This window comes from Copadichromis virginalis, linkage group LG10 (assembly GCF_057382275.1).
Source record: "Copadichromis virginalis isolate Kocher_CV1m ecotype Utaka linkage group LG10, C_Virginalis_male_GT1.1, whole genome shotgun sequence".
In the NCBI taxonomy this organism is placed as follows: Eukaryota; Metazoa; Chordata; class Actinopteri; order Cichliformes; family Cichlidae; genus Copadichromis; species Copadichromis virginalis.
In genome coordinates this window covers 868148-886843 of record NC_140627.1, presented here as the reverse complement: position 1 = coordinate 886843, position 18696 = coordinate 868148, and the positions used below count along the sequence as shown (strand labels likewise).

At 49.2% G+C, this 18696-nt stretch overlaps 1 protein-coding gene and 2 pseudogenes across 1 annotated transcript in view; all 3 read left to right on the top strand.

Annotated features, from left to right (window-relative positions):
• sim2 (SIM bHLH transcription factor 2) overlaps positions 1–18696 on the top strand; it is a 61329-nt gene that overhangs the window by 15244 nt on the left and 27389 nt on the right. The gene's annotated exons all lie outside the window — the stretch shown is intronic.
• Positions 4486–14652, top strand: LOC146699595 (uncharacterized; annotated as a pseudogene).
• LOC146699594 (uncharacterized) lies at positions 14821–16128 on the top strand (annotated as a pseudogene).

Genomic DNA, 18696 nt, shown 5'->3' with positions numbered 1-18696 from the left:
CACCTCCCACAGGACACTCCGAGAGACAGGGTTGAATGCCTTCTCTAAGTACACAAAACACACGTAGTCTGGTTTTGCAAACTCCCTTGAACCTCAAGTATCCTCAAGAGGATAAGGAGCTGGTCCAGTGTACCATGGCCAGGATGAAAACCGCATTGTTCCTCCTGTATCCGAGGTTCGACTAATGAACGGAATCTTCTTCTCGTGGCATAGACTTTCACAGTGAGGGTGCAAAATGTGATTCACCTATAGTGATAAATCTCTATCATACAAAGAAGAATACACTTGATTCTGAATCACTGCCATCTTCTCTGGGCCAAAGCTAATTTAAAATTAACTTTTGTCAGGACTAAGGACTCCAGCTTGTTATCAGCACTCAGTTCGAAACCTGCACCTTTGATAGGAAGGGGGTGCATTCGTGCCTGTGAAATTGGCAGCTTGCACATCTGGAAAAGCACCATCAGTGCCAAAAGCTATGTGTAGCTTTTTCAGTAATACTGTTTGGCGCGGCTAATACTGTCATGACAAGCACCAAAGATTTCAGGCTACAGATCTGCATAGCCGCCTCACCAACAGAGGTGTGGAACATCTTCTCTTCACCCGAGAGTCCAGAACATGCAGCTGCAAATCTGAAATTACACTATGTTGACACTATTCACTCACCCATCCAAATCATTATCAGGTGTCAGAATGACTTTCATGGCCACAGGTGTATAAAATCAAGCACCTAGGCATGAGTTAGACTGCTTCTACTTTTGTGAAAGAAGAGTCACTCTGAGGAGTTTGGTGAATTCTAACATGGTATCATGATAGGATGCCATTTGTGCAACAAGTTCAGTCATGAAAATACCTTGTGGGCAAGATGGCGGATGTAGCAGGTGGTGGTGCAGACGTAGCTCCGACTTTCATACGGTTACGATTAAAACCAGATCATATAAAACAACTGATGGAAAGGTAATTGTAGAGGATGAGCTACTTAATTTCCTTGCTGTAAAAATCAAAACTTTAAGTCAGGATGAAATTCTGTTGTTGGCCACGAACACATTTGAATCTGAGGGGATTGAAGCCTCCAAGAAAGTTTTGTTTGAGCTCTGCCTCACTACCTCACAGTCGTTGGATATAAAGCAGCGGTCCCCAACCGGTACCGGTACCGGTCCGTGAGTCATTTGGTGCCGGGCCGCGAGAGTGAGAGTCGGGTGTGAAATGTATGGTTTTCAGGGTTTTTATCGGTTTTCAGCGTTATTTTGTTAGCGTTTTTTTTCGTTAACTCGGTTTTCCTGGGTCTTTTCACATGTGTTATGAATAAATCTTCTTTTTTTCGGTACCGGTACTAGTTTTATTTTGTTGTATTTATCCGTGACACCTTAAAGACCGGTCCGTGAAAATATTGTCGTCACAAACCGGTCCGTGGCGCAAAAAAAAGGTTGGGGACCGCTGATATAAAGGACAGCATAAAGACACCAACAATATTAATTTGTGTCTTAAAGTGCTGAATGAGTGTGGGGAGAATATCCCAAGATTTGTCTCTCATCACCTGGATGATTTGCCGCCTGTTACATACTCCAGCATGGATGTGTTGTCTACTACAGCGAATGGACCAGCTGTGCGCTGAGGTGGGTGCTTTAAAACATGTAGTTAAACTACAGGCGGATGTCTGCGAGCAAGTTATGACCAATGCTGTGGAGGTCGACCAACGTGTGACTGCTCTTGAGTGTCGGCCTGAGGTACCGGCTGAGCATGTTACACTGAATGGGGTCAGGGACCGCTTCCCACTTTCCCCTGGGGCAGGGGTCGGCAACCCGCGACTCCGGAGCCGCATGCGGCTCTTTAGTCTTTATTTTGCGGCTCCGGGTGGTTTGGGAAAATAAATTAGTATTTAGGTATTTAGCTGAAGTGTATTTTATTTGTGTTTAGTTCTTTTTTTAACTTGTAGTTCTAAATTGGAAGATTATTGTGATTTTGAAATATAAAAATAAAATTATATCTTATTATTTTTTCATTGCTGAAAATAAGCGTCACACTCGCGGAAGCGGTGTACCCCCCGAAACGCCGTGCATTTATCGAGACTTTCAACCCCAGGTAGGCCAATTATGGATCTTCGGATCCACATTATGTCAGCAGCTGTTCTCCACCCTGAACTATGTTAAAAACAAACACCGCTCACGCCTCACAGTTGACAGCTTACAGTCCTGGGACCATAAGTCTTATTGTAAACATATCACAGCAGACCCGACGATGTTTGCATGAACACGCTTTTCAGCATCTCTTTATTGACCGCTTTTCACACACGGTTGCTGTGCGCACACAGCCGGCTGTAGCTTTTCAGCTCACAGCCCAACACACACCAACACAACAGTATAGAGATTGAAAGACCACGTGACTTTCGCGCATTGCATGCCGGGAACTCGTGGCAAAACAATCCAAGTACCGCATCAAATGCAAGCATTTGCAGCACCGCAAAACGTTCATTCTTCGGTTCCAATAAATTCTTGCTTTTTCTTTGCCCCCCAAAAAGGTATGTACAAAACGAAGGAGAACAATGCCGGTCCGTACAAAGACAGACTTAATGAAAAGTCAAAGAAAAGATACAAGGAAAAAAATCAAACCAGTGAAAGTGTCAGATCCTTACGAGCACACAGAGGGACAAAAGACGTTAGCGTGCTGCCCAACTTTCACCACGCTCATATTTATAATTATACAGTTCTTGGAGTGAGTGCATACACTCATGAAGTTTAGTAACTTCAGGTCACTGCAACAAGCCCAGGTACAGTTTACCGACGGATGGGTGCAGGACCTTGAAATGCACCGTGTAGAACGAAAGACCATCGTACGTATCATAAGTTTACCAGTCTCACAAATCTTCTTCATAAATACACATTCGTTAACCGTTTATTAATAGGACCTTTGAACTCAATGGTAATTAATTAGTAGTAGAAATAATTTCTGGTACGCGTTACAGAAATGTAGCAGTGACAATAAGACTGTATGCTGTAATCGTACTGGGCAATTAGTGATACAAACCAACTGTTTTATCCTGTGAATAAAAGTATATGTTTTTGTCAATGTACCATAATAACAGAAGCGAAACACAATATCGTGTCAGGACAATTCACTATTTATGCACAATAAACAAAGGAGCATAGCGCGACAATTTCTGTTCAGCGCCAGACTTTTTTTGCAAATATCTATTTATTTATTTATTTTTAGCAGCATAGTGGTTTTTTTCCAATTACTTTTTAAAAGTCAGGTCAAGGCTCCAAAAGCCCAAAGGCGATATGAGGGTGGCGGCTCACAACAGTTTTTCCTTGCTACATGGATCATTTTAGTTCAGCTTTCCTTTTGTTATATTTCTTTAAGAGTTCAAAATGTGTTAATTACATAAATAAAATGTAATTTGCTCTGTAGCACTTCATGGATTTCATAAGCAACACACTTTAGTTGCTTTCTTTTCAAACAAGCCTTTTGTTGATCTGAGTATTTTATATTCTTTACATTATTTACATTTGATCTTTTACATTGTGCATAATGTCTATTGATTGTATTGTTTATTTTAATATTTGTGTACAGCGCTTTGTGACTGCCTGTCTGTGAAAAGCGCTTAATAAATAAACTTTACTTACTTACTTTAGTTGTTCACACAAAGCATAAAGGTAAAAAAAAACAATATAAACAGTGTTATCTTCATTTTAGATTTCAAAAAGTATTTGCGGCTCCCAGTGTTTTCTTTTGCGTGGAAACCGGGTCCAAGTGGCTCTTTGGATGTTAAAGGTTGCTGACCCCTGCCCTGGGGAAACACCCAGAGGAGCAGTGGGGGAGTCGAAGTAAAGGCGGCCCGCGCGGAAGGCAGAGAGCTGGAGCTTTGGCTGCTTCAAGGACTGGGACAGTTTCAGCGTTTTGTCCGGAGATGTTGCTATGTGATCAAGATCGGGCTCCGACGACAGCCTCAGGTCGTAATATGGAAACTACTGCAACAACGGAGGATCCCGTTGAGACAGTGCTTCTTACATGCTCCCCACAATGGAGTAAAGTTGTGAAAAATGGCAAGCCTCGTCACAAGCTGGAGAAGGTTAATTCGGGTTCAGGAATGCATGCTGCTACCACTGGACACAATAAGAGGCCTGGACCTGTATCGATTATCGGCCCTGGAGCTGTGAGTACAATCAGAACTGTGAAAACTAAATTGGTGAGCGTATTTGCCACTAAATTTGCCCTGGATGTAGATGCAGAAACTCTTGCTCTGTATTTGAGAGAGAAACTCAAAAGAGATGTGACCTGTCAAAAAATTGCTAGTAAACATAGCAGGTTCGGCTCTTTCAAGGTTACTGCTGAATGTAATGATGTGGGTGAAATGTACAATCCTGAACTCTGGCCTGAAGGGGCTCTGGTCCGGCGTTTTTATGAACCTCGTAAGCCCGGTACGGTGGTGCCAAGCACAGTGGATCCAGCAGGGGAGATAACTGCGCCTTCTGGTACCAACGTATCAACATGAAGATGTCTATCCGGGTATTATCTTACAACTGTCATGGTCTACGTTTGGGACAGAGTGCAGAGGATAGAGCTCGACGGATTGTTGTGGACAGTCTGCTTGCAGAATGTGACATTTTATGCTTGCAGGAGACATGGTTGTCCAAACACGACCTGGGAAAACTTAACTGTCTAAAGGCAAGTTTTTTGGGAGTGGGGGAATCAACAACTGATCTCAGCACAGCTATAGTCAGAGGCAGAATACCTGGAGGGGTTGCTGTGCTTTGGGACAAAAAAATAGACCCTGTGATAAAGCCCGTTAGACTGAATGTAGACTGGTGTATACAATATACACAGAATAATATCAGTTTTATCATTCTTAATATTTATACTCCCTATGAATCTTGTCAAAATGAGCAAGAATACCTCAGTAGGCTGGTTTTATTTATTCAAGTATTCAAGTATATATGTTTTGGGTGATTTTAATGCTGATCTCACAGACAGCAGTTCTCGGTTTGCTGACCACTTAACCCACTTTTGTGAAGTTAACAATCTTATCCTGTCTACCAAAGTGTTACTGCCTGCAGACAGCTATACATACATAAGTGAAGCCTGGCATAGTACATCATGGCTGTGTCAGCCGGTGAACAGCTGTGATCAGCTGATCACGGGGCCGGGGTTAAAAGAGAGACGCCACCCACCTGTTCGCCGCTCAGACATCATTCTCTTCGTGTCAGGAGCTCCGAAACTCTGCCGACGTCAGTCTCCGCCTGATTCAGCAACCGTGAGTGTTTTTCCCTTCAATCCTTTTTCTCTTCCCGGCTCCGCTCGCTCTCTGTCTGTAACGACAGTTCCGAAGCCACGCTTCGCGCACTGATCGTTACTAGAATAACTGCGTGTCTGCTCCCAAACCCACCGCTAGCCGTAGCCGCGCTTGGGTCTAGTCAGCACGCTACACAGGCACGCCGAGCTACTGTGCGTAGCTCGCCCCGCCGTGACAGGATGTCTGAGCCCGCTATAGACCCAGCGGAATTCGAACGGCTGAAAGCCGAAGTTCTATATCTTCGCGGTGTGGTAGATCGGATGTGCACAAAAGTGGAGTCCCTCACCGAAACTGTCCTCCAACTTTCCACTTCCGTCACCTCGCTGCAACGTCAGCCGGCGCCGGTGAGCGCGGAACCCCGGATTGGACTACCAGACAAGTGGAACGGAGTTGATGGCCGGCCTGATGGTTTGCTTGCCACTTTAGACATGCTGTTCGAGTGTCAGCCCACTAAATACGCCACCGCCCGTGCAAAGGTTGCACTGCTAACCTCTCTCTTGTCTGGCCAGGCTCAGGAATGGGCCGCGGCTCTCTACTACAATAAATCGGCAGCTTGCAATGACTATGCCCTGTTTGTGGAGGAATTAAAAAAGACGTTTGTTCCCCCGAGCAGCGAAGTGGAAGTGGAGTCACAGCTGCTTCATCTACGCCAGGGCAGCCGACCCGTCTGTCACTTTGCCTCTCAATTCCGCACCCTGGCCGCTAAGCTACAGTGGGGAGACGCTTCTCTGCGCTCTATTTTTCTGGAGGGACTGGCTGACTACATCCGAGACGAGATGACCGGCCGTGAGGCCCCTAAAACCCTGAATGAGGCCGTGGACCTCGCACTGAAGATTGACCAATGTGTGATGTCGCGGCCTCGCCATACCCCTCGGGTCTTCAAACCCTTCCAGCCTCAGAGGACCACGTCTTCGCGACCTCCACCCCCCTCTGATGGAGCCACGGCTAGCCCAAGCAGCACATTCAGCGAGGAGCCCATGCAGCTGGGTGGACTCCCCAAAGAGGAGAAAGAGAGACGCTGGCGTGAGGGCCTCTGCGCCTACTGTGGATCAGCTCGACACCGTCGTCCCCAGTGCCCGCTACGGCCGGGAAACGACGACGCCAGGTAGACTGCGGGGGTGTCCCACCTGGCCCTTCCTTTTTTTTTTCTTTTTTTTTCTTTTTTTTTAAATGACATCAGAAACAGCAGTATGCGACATTACGTGATGGCAGAGCTTCAGTTCATCCTTTGTCATTTTTTTTTTTTTTTTTTTTTTTTTTTAATAAATAGGACAGGGGGAATGAATGAGAGAGAGAGGGGGAGAGAAAGAAAGAAAACCCAAGGGGAGAAGAGACGGTGAGAAGGGGGGGGAAGAGAGACAAAAAAAAAACTCCTGGGTCACCTGTATGGAGAAAAAAAAACAAACAAACAAACAAACAAACAGAGGAGACAGCAAACAACAAAGAGCAACATAATAATAGAGAAAACAAAGCACCATCACAATAAACTAGCTAGTCATAGATATCAGTATTTACTAAATAATAAACGATATTGTGCAGCACGCAAGATAGACAGCGCACAGTGTACTTTGAGGTAGCAGCCAAGAAAGCTTTAGTCCGCGTCTGTGAATACCCATGTGTGCATACCTGTGTGGATCAGCATGCTTGCATTCCAAAGGTTTCTCCATGTAATGATCTGCTAGGGAGTGTGGGGGGGCCACAGCCCCGTCCTCCAGGGTGTGAAGCGGGTATGGAGGAGATCAAAACTCCAGACATCCAGAGGCCCCCAGAACACAAGAGACCATGGAAGACCAACAGAGGGGCAGCCGCGCCACTGTTCCAGTAAGAGCTGAGGAGAGTCCCAGATGAGGGCTCACTCAGCAGCCACGGAGCAGAAGCCAGGGGGGGTTGCAGTGACGCGCCCGTGAGCTCCGCCGGCCCCCAGCTGCGCCTGAGTGACCGAGCCCTAGGCCGAGAGGCCGGGGGCACCCCACCTCCAAAGGGGCCCGAGCGAGCCCCAGGCCCCAGGCCCCGACAAACGGCCGCCAAGGAGTGAGCCGGTGTGTACCCGGACGCCCACCCCCAGACACAAAGAACCACCAACACACCGACACCTGAGGGAGTCCGCCACCGGCATGGGAAGTGGTGGTGGGTGGAGATAGGCCTCCAAACCTTGGAGGGCCTGAGGTGTCCCCAGAGAGGTGGCGTCTGATACCCAACCTGACATATAGACACAGACATACAGGCACACACAGACACAAACATCCATTCCCACCCTCATGCTCTCATATGCACTCACTCCACACTCAACCAACGTGGAGACAGACATAAAGAGACGCTGTACACACAATCACACTCCCCAAGCGTACTCTACAAACCGGGTCTAGGTACCCTTGCCCCTGGAGGGGGGAATTGCACCCAGACCCAGGTGGTGTTACCCTTTTCCCTGCGGTGGGGAGAGGCAGACCACCCCGACTCCGCAGCAGCAGGGAGGCCCCACACCCCAGACCGCAGTCGGACGGCCAACTCCTCCTACTAGCCCTCCCGCTCCAGCAGGCCGCAGAGAATGGGGGTGGGAGAAGACTCCAAACCTCCCTCCACCCGCTCATTGTGGTGTTGATGCATATGTGTTCTAAGGTGCAATTAAAACCCAGGAGGGCATGGAGCTACCTGCCAAGGAGCAGCAGGTAAGCGCATAGTCCCTCCTGCTAACCCTCAATGACTAAGTGTATTTAAAATTGAGAGGTGGGCAACGACGTCAGGGGTGAGGTATACACCCTGATGGTGATTTGGACTCCGTGATTGTGCCCACCCCCAAGATCCTATATGTATGTGTAATGAGAGTGTGAATAATGTGAATGTCTAAGTTGTGGCCCTTCCCACTCCTCTGACCCCTCTCGTTTTCTGTTACCGGTAACATTTCACCTGAAACACCAACGGCTCTCATCTGAAGCCCTCCTGGACACCGGAGCTGCTGAGAACTTCATCGATCAAAAACTGGCCTCTCGGCTTCGCATTCCGTTGACTTCCGTCGACCGATTCCTCCCGGTGACCTCAGTAGACGGGCGACCACTCCAACCCTACCCGATCCAGTTCCAGACCCAGCCAGTCCGCATGTCTGTCGGGGATCATCAGGAGGAGATCCGGTTTTTAGTAGTCTCGGCCACTTCCTCTCCTCTCATCCTCGGATACCCCTGGTTCCGTCAACATGACCCCCACGTCTCGTGGTCTTCCTGCCAGATCCTGGACTGGGGTCCCCAGTGTTCACGCCGCTGCCTTCTCTTCCGCACTGGAAAGGACTCAAAGTCAGAAGAGGCGTCACCCCCGGAGCCCATTGATCTGGATAAGACCCCTCCGGCTTACCATGACCTATCTGAGGTCTTCAGTAAGAAGCGAGCCTCTGCTCTCCCTCCTCATCGCTCCTACGACATGGCCATCGAGCTCCTCCCGGGAGCGGTCCCTCCTCGTGGTCGCCTGTTCTCGCTGTCACCCGCAGAGAACAAAGCCATGGAGGAGTACGTCGCTGAGGCTCTCCAACAGGGCTTCATTCGCCCTTCTACCTCCCCTGCAGCTGCGGGATTCTTCTTTGTCAAGAAGAAAGACGGCGGGCTTCGCCCCTGTATAGACTACCGGGGCTTGAATAAAATCACTGTTAAGAACCGCCATCCTCTTCCTCTGCTATCCACCGCACTCGATTCCCTCTCCCAGGCCTGCATCTTCACCAAACTAGACCTACGCAGCGCCTACAATTTGGTGCGGATTAGGGAAGGGGACGAATGGAAGACGGCCTTCATCACCCCTAACGGGCACTGGGAGTATCTGGTGATGCCCTTCGGCCTCTGCAACAGCCCTGCTGTCTTCCAACATCTGATCAACGATGTCTTGCGGGACATGCTGGACCGGTTGGTGTTCGCCTATCTGGATGACATCTTGATCTACTCCTGCACCGAAGTGGACCATATTCGCCATGTGCGGGCCGTGCTGAGCAGGCTGCTCGAGTACCAGCTGTTCTGCAAACTGGAAAAGTGTGCCGTCCATCAGCGGTCCACCACCTTCCTGGGCTTCACCATCTCCTCCAATGGCCTGACCATGGACCCGCAAAAGGTCCAAGCCGTGACCCAGTGGCCTCAGCCCTCCAGCCTTAAGCAGCTACAGAGCTTCCTGGGCTTTGCCAATTTCTATCGGCGCTTTATCCGCAATTTCAGCACCATTGTCGCCCCACTGACATCCCTCACCAAACCAGCTAACCTGCCCAAGCCCTTCTGCCTCCCCCCTGGTGCGAAACAGGCATTCCGAGACCTTATCCGCTGGTTTGCTACGGCTCCCGTCCTGCTCCACCCTGATCCTGCCGGAGATTTTGTGGTGGAGGTGGATGCCTCCGATGTTGGCGCTGGCGCCGTCCTCTCTCAACACGGCCCAGATGGGAAACTTCACCCGTGCTGCTATTTCTCGAGGAAATTCTCTGACACGCAGCGACGGTACGGTGTCGGTGACCGGGAACTCCTGGCCATCAAGTGGGCCTTGGAAGAGTGGCGGCATTGGCTCCTGGGAGCGAAAGAACCGTTTCTGATCTGAACTGATCACCAGAACCTGATCCATATTCGTTCTGCCAAGCAGCTCAACCCAAGGCAGGCCCGTTGGGCCTTATTCTTCGAACCTTACAACTTCCACCTCGCCTACCGCCCTGGCTCCAAGAACACCAAGGCAGACGCTCTCTCCAGGCAGTTCGCCCAGGACGGCCTCACGTCAGACCCTGGACCTATCCTACCGTCTCATTGTTTCGCTGCCCCCCTTCGGTGGCCCTTGGAGGACTCTATCCGGGATGCCCTGACCGCCGAACCGCCTCCGCCTGACACCCCGGCTGGGAGGCTCTATGTACCATCCCGGTGCCGTCAGGAGGCCTTGCTCTGGGCTCACTCCTCCCCGCTCTCTGGTCACCCAGGGCCCGACAGGACCCTCCAGCTCCTCCGTCGTGCCTTCTGGTGGCCCTCCATGACTCGGGACGTCCATGACTTCGTTTCCACCTGTGACACCTGTGCTCGGGCCAAGTCCTCCACCCAGCCGCCTGCTGGCGACCTTCGCCCTCTCCCTGTGCCGAGACGGCCCTGGTCCCATGTCGGTCTTGACTTTGTTACCGGCCTCCCATCTGTAGACGGTCTTGACACCATCCTCACCTTTGTGGACCGGTTTTCTCAGGCGGTGCACCTGGTCGCCCTGGCCGGCCTCCCCTCCGCCAAACGGACGGCCGAGCTCCTCCTGGACCATGTCGTCCGGCTTCACGGATTCCCCAAGGACATAGTCTCCGATCAGGGGCCCCAGTTCACCGCCAGGTTCTGGAAAGCCTTTTGCCGCCTGATAGAATAGAATAGAAGAGAATAGCCTTTATTGTCATTGTACAGAGTACAACGAAATTGGAGTGCCACTCCCTTGGTGCAAGTTTCAATAATAAATATAAATGTAAAATATAAAAAGTACAAAAAAAAACAACAATCGTAAGTACTCAAACAATAGTATGTACAATATATACAGGATAGCAGCATTAATATGATGACAGTATGAATAGCAGCATAATATAATGACAGTGACGGTATGGAATAGGTTCAATTGTTTTTGTGCTTATTTACTACGGTGATAGCTCTGGGAAAGAAGCTATCCCTGAATCTGTTTGTCCTGGTTTTATGTGACCTGTACCGTCGGCCTGACGGTAATAGTTCAAACAGTTGGTTGCTGGGGTGAGAGTGGTCCTTGATGATATTGCCAGCTCTGCTGAGGTACCGAGAGTTTGCAGTGACCTCCAGGCTGGGCAGAGAGCAGTCAGTGATCTTCTGGGCTGTGTTGATGACCCTCTGCAGTACTTTCCTGTCTGCAGCTGAGCACCCTGCATACCATGTTGTTATGCCGTACGTTAGGATGCTCTCTATGGTGGCTCTGTAAAATGTCACCAGCAGCCTCTCCTCCAGGTTGTTTCTCCTGAGCACTCTCAGAAAGTGGAGACGCTGCTGGGCCTTTTTAACCACCGCTGTAGTATTTGCAGTCCAGGAGAGGTCATCAGATATCTGCACGCCCAGAAACCTCATGGAGTGTACCCTCTCCACACAGCTCCCGTGAATGTAAAGTGGGGCCGGGTCTGCTCTGCCCTTCCTGAAGTCCAAGATAAGTTCTTTAGTTTTCGTGGTGTTCAGTTGGAGGTTGTTAACTGAACACCACTCAGTCAGTCTGTTGACCTCATCTCTGTAGTCCGACTCATCCCCCCTTGAGATGAGTCCAACCACTGTGGTGTCATCCGCGAACTTTATGATGGTGTTTGAGAGATGGGTAGGGGAGCAGTCGGATGTGTAGAGCGTAAACAGGAGGGGACTCAAAACACATCCTTGTGGAGACCCAGTGCTGAGTGTGATGGTGCTGGACCGGTGGGGGCAGAGTCTGACAGACTGTGGTCTATTTGTCAGGAAGTCCTTGATCCAGAGGCAGATGGGGGTGGAGAGTCCCAGGTGAGACAGTTTCTGGACCAGGATCTCCGGGATGATATGATTGAATGCTGAGCTGAAGTCCAGAAAGAGCATTCTCACATAGCTTCCTCGGTGCTCCAGGTGACTCAGCGCAGTGTGGAGCGCTATGGTGATAGCGTCCTCGGTGGAACGATTTGTCCTGTAGGCAAATTGGTGGGGGTCCAGAGTGGGAGGCAGACCGGCCCTGATGTGCTGACAGACCAGTCTCTCAAAGCACTTCATCACTACAGGCGTAAGTGCAACAGGCCTGTAGTCATTTGGGCTGGCCACAGCTGTCTTCTTGGCGATGGGGATGATGGTGGAGGTTTTGAGGCAGGGCGCGACGGTGTTTGATGACAAGGAAAGGTTGAAGATTTTAGTGAAGACTCCGGTCAGTTCGTCAGCACATGCTCTGAGAACCTTTCCATGTATTCCATCAGGACCTGCCGCCTTCCTGGGATTCACTGACCTTAGAACACACCTCACTTGGTGCTCCCTAAGTGTTAGTGTGCCAGTGCTGGGGGCGGGTGGAAGTGGTGTGGCAGCTGAGGGCTTGGTCGTCTCAAAGCGGGCGAAGAAACGGTTTAGATCCTCAGCCAGTGAGGCATCAGTCCTAGATGTTGCCTGGTTATTGCTTCTGTAGTTGGTAATGTGATTGATCCCCTGCCACATTTTTCTGGGGTTGTTGTCAGCAAAGTGATCTTCAATCCTCCTCCTATAGGCAGCCTTAGCTTTCCTGATGCCTCTACTCAGGTTTGCCCTGGCCGCCCTATACGCAGCCCTGTCCCCTGACTTGAAGGCAGTGTTGCGGCTTTTTAGGAGGGATTGCACTTCGCTATTCATCCAGGGTTTTTGATTTGGAAACACCCTGACCCTTTTGTTGACGGTGACATTGTCAACACAGTTCCTGATGTACGAGAGTACAGTGTCCGTGTACTCCTGGAGGTTGTGGCTGGAGAATAAATCCCATACAGTTGTTGAGAAGCAGTCCTGCAGTTGAGAAAGGGCTCCTTCAGGCCAGGTTTTTATTGTCTTTGTCTGGGGCTTTGTTTTTCTCAGCAGGGGGGTGTAGGTGGGGGTGAGGGACATGCAGAGGTGGTCAGATCCAGCCAGGTGGGGGAGGGGTGTCGCTCTGAAAGCATGCCTGATGTTTGAATAGACATGGTCCAAAGTGTGTTCTCCTCTCGTAGCAAAGTCCACAAACTGGACAAATTTAGGAAGCACAGTCTTTAGGCACGCTTTGTTAAAGTCGCCGGCGACAATAAAAACCCCATCGGGGTGGGCAAGCTGTTGTTTGTTTATGGTGTTGAGCAAGAGGCTGAGAGCCGTGCTAACGTTAGCATCCGGCGGTATATAAACAGCTATCACAATAACTACTGTAAACTCCCTCGGGATGTAAAAAGGTCTGCACGAGACTGCCAGAACCTCCAAATCAGGAAAACAGTGTGTGTGAATGATCCTGCTGTTACAACACCACTCGTTATGCACGTAAACACATAGCCCCCCTCCTCTGCTTTTACCTGAGTTGCTGTTTCTGTCATGCCGGTGTAGCGTGCGGCCTGCTAACTCGACTGCAGTTAGCAGGAGCGTCTCCCAGCCTCTCGTCCGGTTATCACCCTCAGACCAATGGGCAGGATGAACGGACCAATCAACAGTTGGGGCGCTTCTTACGGTGCTTCGTCTCCGCCCAACCGTCGCTTTGGCCTCGTTACCTGGTGTGGGCTGAGTTGTCTCATAACCTTCACGTCTCTTCCGCCACCGGTCTCTCGCCCTTTGAGGTCTGTCATGGTTTTCATCCTCCTATCTTCAGCCATCAGGAAGCGGGGGTCGACGTGCCTGCTGCTGAACGGATGGTCCGCCGCTGTCGTCAGGCCTGGATCAAGGCGCGGGCTGCCATTACCCAGGCCAACGCTCTGTACACCCGGCAGCATCGTCGCCGCCACCGCCCGGGTCACCGCTTCCAGCTGGGGGACCGCGTCTGGCTCTCCACAAGGCACCTGCGGCTGCGCGGTGAGTCCAAGAAGCTCACTCCCCGGTTCGTCGGCCCGTACGAAGTCACTGCCCGGCTCAACCCCGTGGCTTACCGTCTCCGGCTTCCACCCGCCATGAAGGTCCATCCGGTTTTCCACGTCTCGCAGCTTAAGCGGCGCGTCACTTCCTCGCTGGCGCCCCCCTCCCGGGCCCCGCCCCCGCCCAGGATCATCGATGGGGGTCCTGTCTACACTGTCCGACGGATCTTGGACTCCCGTCCCCGGGGCCGGGGGGTCCAGTATTTGGTGGACTGGGCTGGCTATGGCCCTGATGAGCGCTCCTGGGTGCCGTCCCGCTTCATCTTGGATCCTTCCCTCATCTCGGATTTCCGTCGCCGCCGTCCTGGCCTGTCGGGTGCCGGTCCTCGGGGGGGGGGGGGGGGGGGGGGGGGTTCCTGTCAGCCGGTGAACAGCTGTGATCAGCTGATCATGGGGCCGGGGTTAAAAGAGAGACGCCACCCACCTGTTCGCCGCTCAGACATCATTCTCTTCGTGTCAGGAGCTCCGAAACTCTGCCGACGTCAGTCTCCGCCTGATTCAGCAACCGTGAGTGTTTTTCCCTTCAATCCTTTTTCTCTTCCCGGCTCCGCTCGCTCTCTGTCTGTAACGACAGTTCCGAAGCCACGCTTCGCGCACTGATCGTTACTAGAATAACTGCGTGTCTGCTCCAAACCCACCGCTAGCCGTAGCCGCGCTTGGGTCTAGTCAGCACGCTACACAGGCATGCCGAGCTACTGTGCATAGCTCGCCCCGCCGTGACAGGCTGGACCACCGTATCTGTACAGCTGATGGACATGCAGCTTTAGCAAACATGACTATCAGGTATGAGGTAACTCTGTCAGACCATACACTTTTGGTTTTACTGTGAATGTGGAACAAATGCCAGCAACAACTGGAAATAATATTGCTAATATTGCTACCAGTGTAAAATTAGACTGGTCAACATTTGGTGAAGATGATTTCTTAGCTTATCATAGTGATACCGATATACATCTGAACAACATTTCTTTGCCCAAAGAAGCTATTTTGTGTAAAGATGTCAACTGTAAGAATGCTGTGCATAAACATTTACTCTGCTCCGTGTAAGATAAGATAAGATAAGATAAGATAAGATAAGATAAGATAAGATAAGATAAGATAAGATAAGATAACCTTTATTAGTCCCACACGTGGGAAATTTGTTTTGTCACAGCAGGAAGTGGACAGTGCAAAAGTTATGAGGCAAAAATTAGAATACAATAAGAATAAATACAGTACACAACTGTACAGAATAGAATAAAATAAAATACTATATACAGTAGAATAAAATAAAATAAATATACAATAAGATAAAAATAGAATACAAATACAAATACTATATACAACTGAGTAAAAATACAACGATGACAGAAAGGATTATTGCATGTGTATGATGATATAGTGACTGCTCTGCATGAAAGTGGTACACTGCTTGATAAACAATATAAGCATAAGAAACCTAACATCAGACCTGGCTGGAAAGAACATGTATCCATGTACCATGATGAAGCTCGCATAGCTTATAAATGTTGGGCCATGGCTGGAAGACCTAAACAAGGCCCAGAATTTGAACAGAAAAAATGTGCGAATGCCAGATATAAGTACGCTGTTCGCTTTATAACTAAACATGAGCAAATGCTGAGAGCGGATTCTTTGGAAAATGCTGTGTAATAATATGGCAGATTTTTGGAAAGAGGTGAAAGCTCTTAATAACTGTAAACCATCTCTACCATCAACTGTTGAAGGTGTTTCTGGGCCGGTAACATTGCAGCATTATGGAGACAGCATTACAGTGCATTGTTTAACTGTATAAAAAGTGAACCATATGAGGACAATTTTGACATGAGTAATGACACAATAAGTGTAAGGACACATGAAGTATATGAAGCCATTCATAGGTTGTCTGATAATAAATCCTCTGGTTTGGATCACATCACGGCAGAACATTTAAAACATGCTAGTTTAAGGCTAGCTCCTCTTTTAGCGCTCTGCTTCACTGGGTTTATGATTCATGGCATATTACCAGACTCAGTGCTGTGTATTTTACTGGTACCAGTTATGAAGGACAAAGCTGCAAAAGTGAGCTGTTTGGATAATTACAGGCCGATTGCACTAGCCAGTATTTTATCTAAGGCGTTAGAAAGAATCTTGTTTGACAGAGTTAGTGTGTTCATCTCTTCTCTGGATAATCAGTTTGGCTTCAAACCAAAGCACGGCACTGACATGTGCATATATGCACTTAAGGAAATAGTCAGTTTGTACAGGGCTAAAAATTCATCTGTCCTCATGTGTTTCATTGATGCCTCTCAGGCTTCTGATCGAGTGAACCACAGAAAACTTTTTGATAACCTGAAGACACGGGGAGTTCCTCAATACATGGTGAGGATTCTCTCTTACTGGTACGCTCATCAGAACATGCAGGTTAAATGGGGAAGCAGTATTTCTTCCCCCTTTGGTGTCAGCAATGGTGTTAGACAGGGTGGGATTTTGTCTCCAATTTTATTTAATCTATATGTTGATGATCTGTCCATACAGCTGAGAGCCTGTAACACTGGGTGTATATTAGGTAAAACATTGATAAATCATCTTATGTATGCAGATGACCTGGTTGTTTTTAGTCCAAGCAGTGCTGGGTTACAGGATCTTCTCAATGTCTGTACTGAATATGGTGTGCAATATGACATAAAGTACGATTCTGCTAAAAGTGCTGTTTTGATATGTAGAACCAAGCAGGATAAACAGCTAAATTTCCCTTTGTTTAAACTGGCCCAAAAACTCTTGAAGTTCATAAAAAGGTGGAATACCTCGGTCACTTTAGAATAGAATAGAATAGAATTCAACTTTATTGTCATTGCACATGCACAGGTACAGGGCAACGAAATGCAGTGTGCATCCATCCAGAAGTGCTTTAGTGATATAGATATATTACAATATATATTAGCAATAATATAGATATGTGAGTATATTACAGCAATGGGTCTATTATGGTATGTTATAATGTACACGGTATGAAGTATGTTGTGAATATTCTATAACTATAAGTATGTACAGGCTGTAGTGAGTACAAACTATGTACAGGCTATGGACAGGATATAAATATGAAAAACTATACAGAATATGAAATAAATAACTTTACAGAATCTGAGATATACAGCTATACAGAAATGGGAACTATGCAAGTTATAAACAGTTGTAGGATTAAAGATTATCGAATGCACAGAATGATTATTTACACAGAGCTATACAGTAGTGCAGTTAAGATAAGTGAGGGTGTAGATAGTTTCTACAGAGGCTATATAAAGTGCTGGTGGTTGTGAGTGGTGGTTCAGTCCATGTTATTATTGTGTGTTTGAGGGTACAGTTGTCCATTGTGGGTGTGTGTATGTTCAGTCCATGAGTTTAACGTGGGTCAGATGTCAGGAGGCAGAGTTCAGGAGTCTGACAGCTGTGGGGAAGAAGCTGTTCCGGTACCTGGTGGTCTTAGTCCGGAGGCTCCTGTGGCGCCTCCCAGAGGGCAGGAGGGTGAAGAGTCCATGTGATGGGTGACTGGTGTCTTTGATGATTTTCCCAGCCCTTTTCAGACACCGCTTCCTGTAGATGTCTTTTATGGCAGGAAGTGGTGCTCCGGCGATGCGCTGGGCAGTTTTCACGACCCTCTGCAACGCCTTCCGGTCCGAGGCAGAGCAGTTCCCGTACCAGACTGTTATACAGTTGGTCAGGATGCTCTCGATGGTGCAGCGATAGAAGTTCACCAGGATGTCTGAGGACAGGTGGTTCTTCCTCAGAGTCCTCAAGAAGAAGAGGCGCTGGTGAGCCTTCTTGACCAGCTTGGAGCAGTTGTTCGTCCAGGTGAGATCCTCGGAGATGTGGACTCCCAGGAACTTGAAGCTGCTCACACGCTCCACAGCCATCCCCTTAATGTGGATGGGTGGATGTGGGTCAGCATTCCTCCTGTAGTCTACGATGAGCTCCTTGGTCTTCTCGGTGTTAAGCAGCAGGTTGTTTGTGTCGCACCACTCAGCCAGACGATCCACCTCCTCCCTGTAGGCGGCCTCATCGTTGTCACTGATGAGGCCAATCACCGTGGTGTCATCTGCAAACTTAATGATGGTGTTGGAACCATCAGCAGGTCTGCAGTCGTGGGTGAAGAGGGAGTAGAGGAAAGGGCTCATCACACAGCCTTGTGGTACACCGGTGTTCATTGTGATGGTAGATGAGCAGCGGTTATCCAGCCGGACATGTTGGGGGCGGTTGGTCAGGAAGTCCAGTAACCATTTGCAGATGAGGGAACTGATACCCAGGTCTGTCAGTTTCCTGATGAGTTGTGAGGGGTGGATTGTATTAAATGCTGAACTGAAGTCTATAAACAGCATTCTGGCGTAGGTGTTGTTGTTGTCCAGGTGTGAGAGGACAGAGTGCAGTGCGATGGAGACTGCATCCTCTGTGCTCCTGTTCTGGCGGTATGCGAATTGGTGGGGGTCCAGGGTGGGGGGGAGACAGGATTTGAAGTGTGCTAGGACCAGCTGCTCTAAGCACTTAGTGATGATGGGGGTGAGTGCTACTGGGCGGTAATCATTGAGGCAAGATGGGTTGGAGTTTTTGGGTATCGGGACGATGGAGGTGGATTTGAAGCAGGCCGGTACCACAGCGTGGGCCAAGGACAGATTGAATATGTCTGTGAGCACTCCTGCAAGCTCCCCAGAACACGCTCTGAGAACACGCCCGCGGATGCCATCAGGGCCTGCAGCCTTGTGGACATTGACATTGCTCAGCACCGCTCCTACATCGGTGGGGGAGAGAGTCAGAGGTTGGTGGTCTGGCGTCATGTCTGCTTTGGTTGTGGTTGTGGGGTTCCCTCGCTCAAAACGAGCATAAAAGTTGTTGAGCTCGTTGA